The sequence below is a fragment of the Hydra vulgaris genome, chromosome 02 (assembly GCF_038396675.1).
Source record: "Hydra vulgaris chromosome 02, alternate assembly HydraT2T_AEP".
Lineage (NCBI taxonomy): Eukaryota > Metazoa > Cnidaria > Hydrozoa > Anthoathecata > Hydridae > Hydra > Hydra vulgaris.
This window is the reverse complement of record NC_088921.1, coordinates 40,529,888-40,537,500: the sequence shown is the minus strand read 5'-3', so window position 1 is coordinate 40,537,500 and position 7,613 is coordinate 40,529,888. Positions and strand designations below refer to the sequence as shown.

Sequence of the window (7,613 nt, the reverse complement as noted above, 5' to 3'; positions counted from 1 at the left end):
GACAGTAAGTACAATTTTTTTGGTGACAATTAAGTGAATAGCTTTTAAATATATTTTTTATCAATTTAACAGTCACACTTTGAAAGCATGAGAAAGGTGGATATGAAGCAGATGTTGAATAGTACATCAAACGCTGGTTAACGCAAACTCTTGAAAGATGGTAGTTTTACAAAACTTGAAGTTTTTGTCTTGAATTTGATTTAATTTATTTTATTTGTTATTTTTATTATAGTTTGTTTTATGTGTTATTTTAAACTTTTTTTACTTAATGCAAAGATTACATTTCTTACATTTTATTACAGTTTTGAAGCTTATTTAACATTTTTTTCACTTTCAGCTGTTTAGCAGATTTTGGTTGTAATCCTATGTAAAACAAACATTGTATTTTCTTTACATTTTTTTGCCTTTAAGTGTATCGTCATCGATTTTTATCCTTTTTTTTTTAATCTATTTTTATATACATATGAATTTTATTTTTTATGTCTATAAAAATAAATAAAAACTTGTTTGGAGTGATTGTTGACAACGATGTAAAATTGTCAGCGAGTGATTTGTTAAGTAACGTAGTATAATAAGTGTAGATGTCATTTTTTAAGTGTAAATGTCTTATATTACGAACGACTCAATTGTTTTATTTTAGATTTATCAGTAGCAGTTTGACATGCGAGAAAGATTGCAGTAAAATGTGAAGTCGAGGAGTATCGACATTTAACACCATATGGTCGAATAAATGGCGGCCGAAGAAATGATGCTTTTGCTAATCTTAAACCTTTATGTGAATTTGAATTGCTTTTTAATTAACTTTTATTGAAATATAAAATATTAATGAATATAAAGCGTATTGCAAAAACGGTGGAGTTTTCTACATTCCATTTTATAATATTTTGAAATATCTCATCAATTATATGTTTTCGCGCATACCTTGTTTGAGTTAAGTAAAGATTGACTTATTTTCATATTTTTCCTCCGGCAATTTATTACGTATTAGAACAAAGGAAGAACGAGGAATTCCTTTTAATTTAACTTCTCTTATGTGCTAAGTATTAGTTTTAAATAAAAGTAACAAAATGATAATAATAAAGCAAAAATAACATAAAAATGAGGAATGGCAAAGCAACGTATAAACGCCGGTTTAAAGTAATTAAAATAAATAAAACGAACTAAAAATAACATAAAAATGAACACTGGTAAAGCAACGGTAAACGCTGGTCGAAAGCAACAAAACACTGGTAAACGCTGGTCGAAAAACGGCTGCCATGCATGGACCATGCATTAAACGGTGAGCAACACTTGGCTTGGGCCATGCTTGTCGGCCGATGGTGGGCCATGCATGGAGCAAGCATGGCGAGTTTGCTGGGAATAAAATCTAAACAAAAAATAAATAAAAAGGTGCAGACGATTGTGCTACAAATTTACAAACTAAAAAGACTTTACAAAATAATAAAAAGTAAATACAAAAAAAATGTTAAATTAATTATACAAATAACTCACTTTATATTGGTACGTTCATTGTAAATAACGAGTTAAATAAATGTGTTAAACTGGAAATTAATGTAAATTTTAGTAAATAGACTATTGATTTTACTTGACAATCAATCAAGTTCAATTTCAATATTAATAATAACAATTATGACTGGCTAATATCCTTCAAACAAAATATTAATTTAAAATTTTATATATTGCAACTTACTCTCTTGAAGTAACTTTGATATTGGGTCGACTTTAAATAAAGTAATGGCCAAGAAACATTTAAAGTAAAGAAGTTAATTTAAAACAATTATAGCAAGTTCTCTTTCCAATTCACTTTTTGAGTCGATTAGACGTGTTTATTTAAGCATAAGTTTTCAGTGAATTTTTTTTTTTTTCATAATCTTTTTCCGTTTATTCCAATTATTTTATTATCTACATATACTTTCTTCTACTGCAATTTGCTTCATCTTATAAGCTTATTTACTATCCTTTACTTTTCTATTTTAAATAAATTATAATACATATATTATTTTATCTACATCCGATTCGGCGTGTTTTAATTTATTCAAATATAGTTTGTTTATTGTTTGTTTTAATTATATACACATATTTATATATTATTATATATAACTTTATAAATTATTGTGAAAAAATATATTTATAAGCAAATATTTATGCTTCACTTCGCTTTTATTTTTATAGAGTTTTGACAAGTTTTTAAATCTTTTCAAGTTATTTTTATTTTTAATATTTTCTTTTTTAATAGTTTTAAACTTACCGTCAATAGTTGCGTTGCACCTGATTTTTAATCTGTTTGTTTATTCCTTTTTTGAACATTAGTTTTTCAGATCTTTATATATCTTATTCTATTTTGCGCTTTGACAATTTTAAAACATACTTAATATATTATATAATAAATCCGTGATTATATATATTTCCGGAAAATTAGTTACATTTTTTTTTTTTTTTCCAAAAAAAATTTTTTTATTATTTTAAATAAATTGTTATAACACGGAAAAAAATAATATTATTACGTAAAAAAATAAATAAATAAAAATAAATAAAAAGTTTTCAAAAAAAAAGTTTATTGAAACTTAAAGGATATAAACTATATCAAAGAGTATTTATCGAGTTAAAAGAAATCATATATACATACGCCTTAAAATTGCTTCCACTGGTAATTGCTAAAAATGGTAACACAAAAACAGCTTAAAGACGCTCTGGAAAACGCTGATAAAATTGCCAAAGAAGAGCTTAAACAAGCTCTTCATGTAATTAAATCACTTACTGCCAGAATTGATGAACTTACTAATAGAATTGATTTGCAGGATATTGAAATAAAGTCCCTGAAAGATAGCAAAAGTAGTGAAAAGCCTTTGTTATCTAAATTAGTTGAACAAGTCAACAAACCCGGTACATTAGCAAACGTAGCTGTAGTGAGCGCGCTCAATAAGCATAATAGGGACGTGACTAATAGAGAGAAGAGAATTGTTGTGTTTGGTCTACCTGAATCTGTAAAAACTCAATCAAGCGATATAACTAAAGATGACACCGCGGAATTCAAAAAGGTTATGGCATCCTTAAATAAATCAGTCAATATAGTCAGAGTTGAACGTTTCAAAAAAAATAAGAACTTTAATTCTGGTAAACCTGCTCTTCTTATAATTGAAGTTGATTCGGTATCTATCAGAAACGACGTTATAGCATCAGCAAAACAATTAGCATCGGGCAATTTTAAAGATATATTTATACGTCCTGACCGCACAGCAGCAGAACAAAGTGAATTCAATAAATTAAACTCAGAAAGAAAAGCAAATAATTCTGACCTTGACAAGCTTGGAAAACTTGACAAGCCCTTTAGATTTGTCATCCGCAGCGATAAATTGCGATGCATTGATGTCTCACAGGAAGTTGAAATCAATGGTCGTAAAAAGCATCCTTTCATCAAATGGAAAGATGCACATGCAGCCAGAATTGCAAAAACACAATGAATCAAAGTGTTTAAATGCGAATATTTATTTAAATGCATTAAATACAAAAATGAAATCTGCTAAACCTAACCCTAAAAATACATTTTTAAAATGTTTTTATGCTAACGCAACTTCCCTTAATCCGGATAAAATGAACGAATTATCTGCACTTTGTGACATAAACATGTATGATTTAATCTTTATTTCTGAGACATGGTTTACTGAAATATCTGCTTCTCAATTGAACAACTACTCACTAGTAAAGAAAAATCGAATTAGTCACGGTGGAGGTGTTGCTATCTACATCAAGCGTGATATAGTCGTGAATGAGGTATCTGATCGTCATCTAAGAGAGATCTTAAACAACAGCAACTCCGAACAAATATGGTGTGAAATTAAAATCGGTAACGAAATTGTTCTTATTGGTTGTGTCTATAGACCACCTTTATCGAATATAAATGATATAAATAAAACAATTATATTGGCTAAGCAAGCTGTTGATAGAAAAGCGTATAGTTGTATGTTACTAGCAGGTGATTTCAACTTTCCGGAAATCGAATGGCACGATGATGACAGGATCGAATTACTAAGTGTTCAAAATAGTGCGGCAAGTGTTTTTCTTGATACTTTGGCTAATCATAACCTAGAACAATTAGTTGATTTCTCAACATTCAAAGCATCTATTGGTAAAGCAAAAAATATTTTGGATTTAATTATTACAGACTTATCAACAAGAGTAATTAACTTATCTAGCTCTCTGCCGTTAGGTAATTCGTCACAAGGTCATCGCATACTGAGTTGGGATTATGTCGTCCTTTCTAAAAATGAGACTACTTTCTCAAACAAAAAATATGACTTTAATAAAGGCGACTATATAAATTTCGGTAAAAAGATTATGGAAACTAACTGGAAGCAATTATTTGAAAATAAAAACACTAATGAGTGCTATGAACTTTTCTGCAATAAATATAATAAACTCAGCAAGCAATTTATTATAAAAAAGTCCATACCATCCGTAATGCGCCGTGGATGAATAAGGAGGTACTGGCTATGATAAAGCAAAAAAAACAACTGGGCAATTACTTATCTGCGACTAACTGGCGATCAGCGACACTGATTCGTGAATATAGGAAACTAAGAAGTCAAGTGCAGAAAGCATGTAAACGTCGTGTTCGAGTATTTGAAGCACAACTAGCATCAGATAAAAGTAATCCTAAAAGGGTGTAGGCTTATGCTAAGGCGCAACAGAATGTTCATGTATCTATTAGTGCTATATCTAATGTAATGGAAAAGATTATCAGACTCTAAAGTAATGGAAAAGATTATCAGGGAACAGATAACTAAATATCTTGAAAAAACGAGCAGCATCTCACATAATCAACATGGATTTATGTCCAAAAAAGGATGCACATCTAACTTATTGGAGAGTGTCGACTACATCACGAAAGCGTTAAGTAAAAGAAATTTTGTCGATATTGCATTTTTGGACTTCGCGAAAGCGTTTGATAAAGTTTCTCACCGTAGACTACTTCATAAATTGAAAGCATATGGGATTAATGGCAATGTTCTAAAATGGATTGAGTCATTTTTGATTAGTAGAAAACAGCGAACTGTTTTAGGTGAACACTCTAGCGACTGGACCGATGTTCTAAGCGGAGTTCCTCAAGGGTCTGTACTTGGTCCAACATTATTTATCATTTATGTAAATGACTTAACGGATAAGTTAAAATCAGTTCATAAAATCTATGCTGACTATACTAAACTGTTACAAGAAATAAGACCTGAGTTTCACGATGCTGATTGCCTGATCCTACAAAATGATTTAAACATTGTCACAGAATGGTCAAAGGAATGGCTGATGGAGTTAAATGTTCAAAAATGTAAAGTTATGCACCTTGGTTATGGAAATAGTAATCATGAATATGTAATGAATGATGGAAATGCATCACTTACTCTTGAGGCAACGGATATTGAGAGGGACCTGGGTATCTTCATATCTAATAATTTAAAATGGAATCAACACATACAGGTTGCAACACGTAAAGCGAGTATGATACTTGGCCTATTAAAAAATGCAATTAGATCAAGAGATATGGAAGTTTGGAGTAATTTATACACTACGTATGTTAGGCCGCACCTAGAATTCGCTATTCCGGTATGGTGTCCTTACTTAAAAGGTGACATCAAAGAAATCGAAAAAATTCAGCGCAAAGCAACAAAAGTACCTCATGATTTAATAGGATTACCTTACGCTGAAAGGTGTCGTCGGCTCAATTTTATTACTTTGGAAACTCGCAGGAGACGTGGCGACTTAATCCAACAATTTAAGCTAGAAAACGGCTTTGAGAGTAACAATTGGCATAATCCACCAATTCGCAGATCATCTTCCAATGTCCTAATGCGTGAATTCACATATAATAATGCTCGTCACAATTTTTTTACAAATCGTATTGTCAATGATTGGAATAACTTGCCGTCAGCATGCAAAAAGGTTCCGTCAGTTAACGCATTTAAGAATAGAATTGACAAGTATTTTTTTTCTCCAGCTGCAAGCAGTACATCTTTTACTGAAGATGAGCTACACGTTTATTAATTAATTCGTGCTTTAGCAGCTACAAATATTGGCTTTTTAGATACTATTTGTCATAGATGTAAACTTGAATTAAATGAAAGCAATCTTTTTTCCCTTTTCCCAATTTTGATATCAACTTACTTGTTATGAACAACAATTGCTTTTTTTTTTTACTTAAAGTTTATATTTCACAAACCATAAATTTTTGTATAATTTTGTTTGTTTGGTTTTTAATTATTTGTCATTTTATCTACGAGGACTTATTTAAATATATTACTATTACTATTACTATTACTATATATTTGAAATAAAAAAAACCAAACAAAGGAAAACACATTTAACTAGTGTTGTCAGCAACCATTTTGATTGTCATAACTTATAAACTAAAAAAAAAAAATTCTTTCAAATATTATTTAATTTAAGATCAATTCAAAACTTACAAGCAAAAGCAGTGTCAGATGAAACTAAAGTTAAAAAAATGCAACAAACAAATTATCAAACGTTTATTTGGCATGTAGACTATAAAGATTTTGAAAAGTTCTAATTAATTTACTTACTAGAGGTAGCAACTGTAGACTGTACTAAATATTACATAAAAGAGATATTTTTTAATATATATTTGTCGTATATTAAAATTTACAATGAAATAAATCGTGTTAATAAATAAGAGAGCTGGAGCAAGCAGAAGACATAAACTGTCTTATCATCGAGCCCCATTTACATTGAAAAAAAATCGTCAGCTTATATATAAAAAAAGAAAAGTAGCAAAGTTCATAATAAGCATTTTATACGTTAGTTACAATATAAATATAAGTGTTGAAATATAATGCAATATATCAAAAATTAACAAAAGTTAAATATAAATAAAACAGCAACAAAAGAGAAGTAGTGTCAATAACTATTTTTTAGATAATTTATATTATTTATTTTAAAAGAGATATTTTAAATCAAGGTCATTTTGCAATAAGAGACTCTTAGATTCTTTCCTGAATTGTTCCAAAGAGATGTTTTGAATATTATTTTTTTTTGTAATAAATTTTAAAAAATGTTTCCACAGAAACGGTCCACGATATTGAATTTGGTAAGAACCTAGTTTTAAATTAGTTTTTGGTACAATGAAGTTATTAATTGAAAATTTAGTAGGATACTTGTGCGAGATTTCACTAAAGTAAGACTGAAACACAATAGGAGAAAGCCCACGTTTTATTTTAAACATGAATTGTAGAACCTGGTGTATATTAAGTTTATAGATACTTAGGGCACCAAGCTTCCTTAAAAGAGGTTCGCAATGAAAAGTTCTGTGTGCGCCAAATACAATCCTGCATGCGTGTTTTTGCTTACTATAAAGTTTTTTTAATTTACTATAATTAGTACTACCCCATACAATATTACAGTACGAGATAAAACTATGAATAAATGAAAAGTATATTTTTTTTAAGGAAGCAGTGTTAAGATATGGTTTAGTTTTATATAATATGGAAATATTTATTGAGATTTTATTTTCTATGTATTTTATATGTGGTTTCCATGACAAATTTTCATCTAGTATTACTCCTAAAAAATTAACGATTGGTTCCCTTTTAATAAATGTTTTATTGATT

General features: G+C 29.2%; 1 protein-coding gene and 1 long non-coding RNA gene across 12 annotated transcripts in view; one reads left to right on the top strand and one right to left on the bottom strand.

Annotated features, from left to right (window-relative positions):
- Positions 1–915, top strand: part of LOC136076939 (uncharacterized) — a 15,840-nt gene extending 14,925 nt beyond the window's left edge. For 5 of the 11 annotated variants that reach the window (XM_065790910.1, XM_065790906.1, XM_065790903.1 and 2 more), the window contains 2 exons: positions 1–160; positions 641–915. The exon at positions 1–160 is cut by the window's left edge and continues 98 nt beyond it. The gene's annotated coding sequence lies outside the window, so the exon portion shown is untranslated. The remainder of the gene's footprint in view (positions 161–640) is intronic. The other 6 variants (XM_065790907.1, XM_065790905.1, XM_065790908.1 and 3 more) reach the window with 2 other exon arrangements.
- A 126-nt stretch (positions 916–1,041) lies between these two features.
- LOC136076940 (uncharacterized) lies at positions 1,042–1,926 on the bottom strand. The gene is made up of 3 exons (XR_010636704.1): positions 1,691–1,926; positions 1,492–1,541; positions 1,042–1,366 (listed from the first exon to the last, which is right to left on the bottom strand). It is a non-coding gene; the product is annotated as an uncharacterized LOC136076940 (long non-coding RNA).
- Between the last annotated feature and the right edge of the window lie 5,687 nt (positions 1,927–7,613).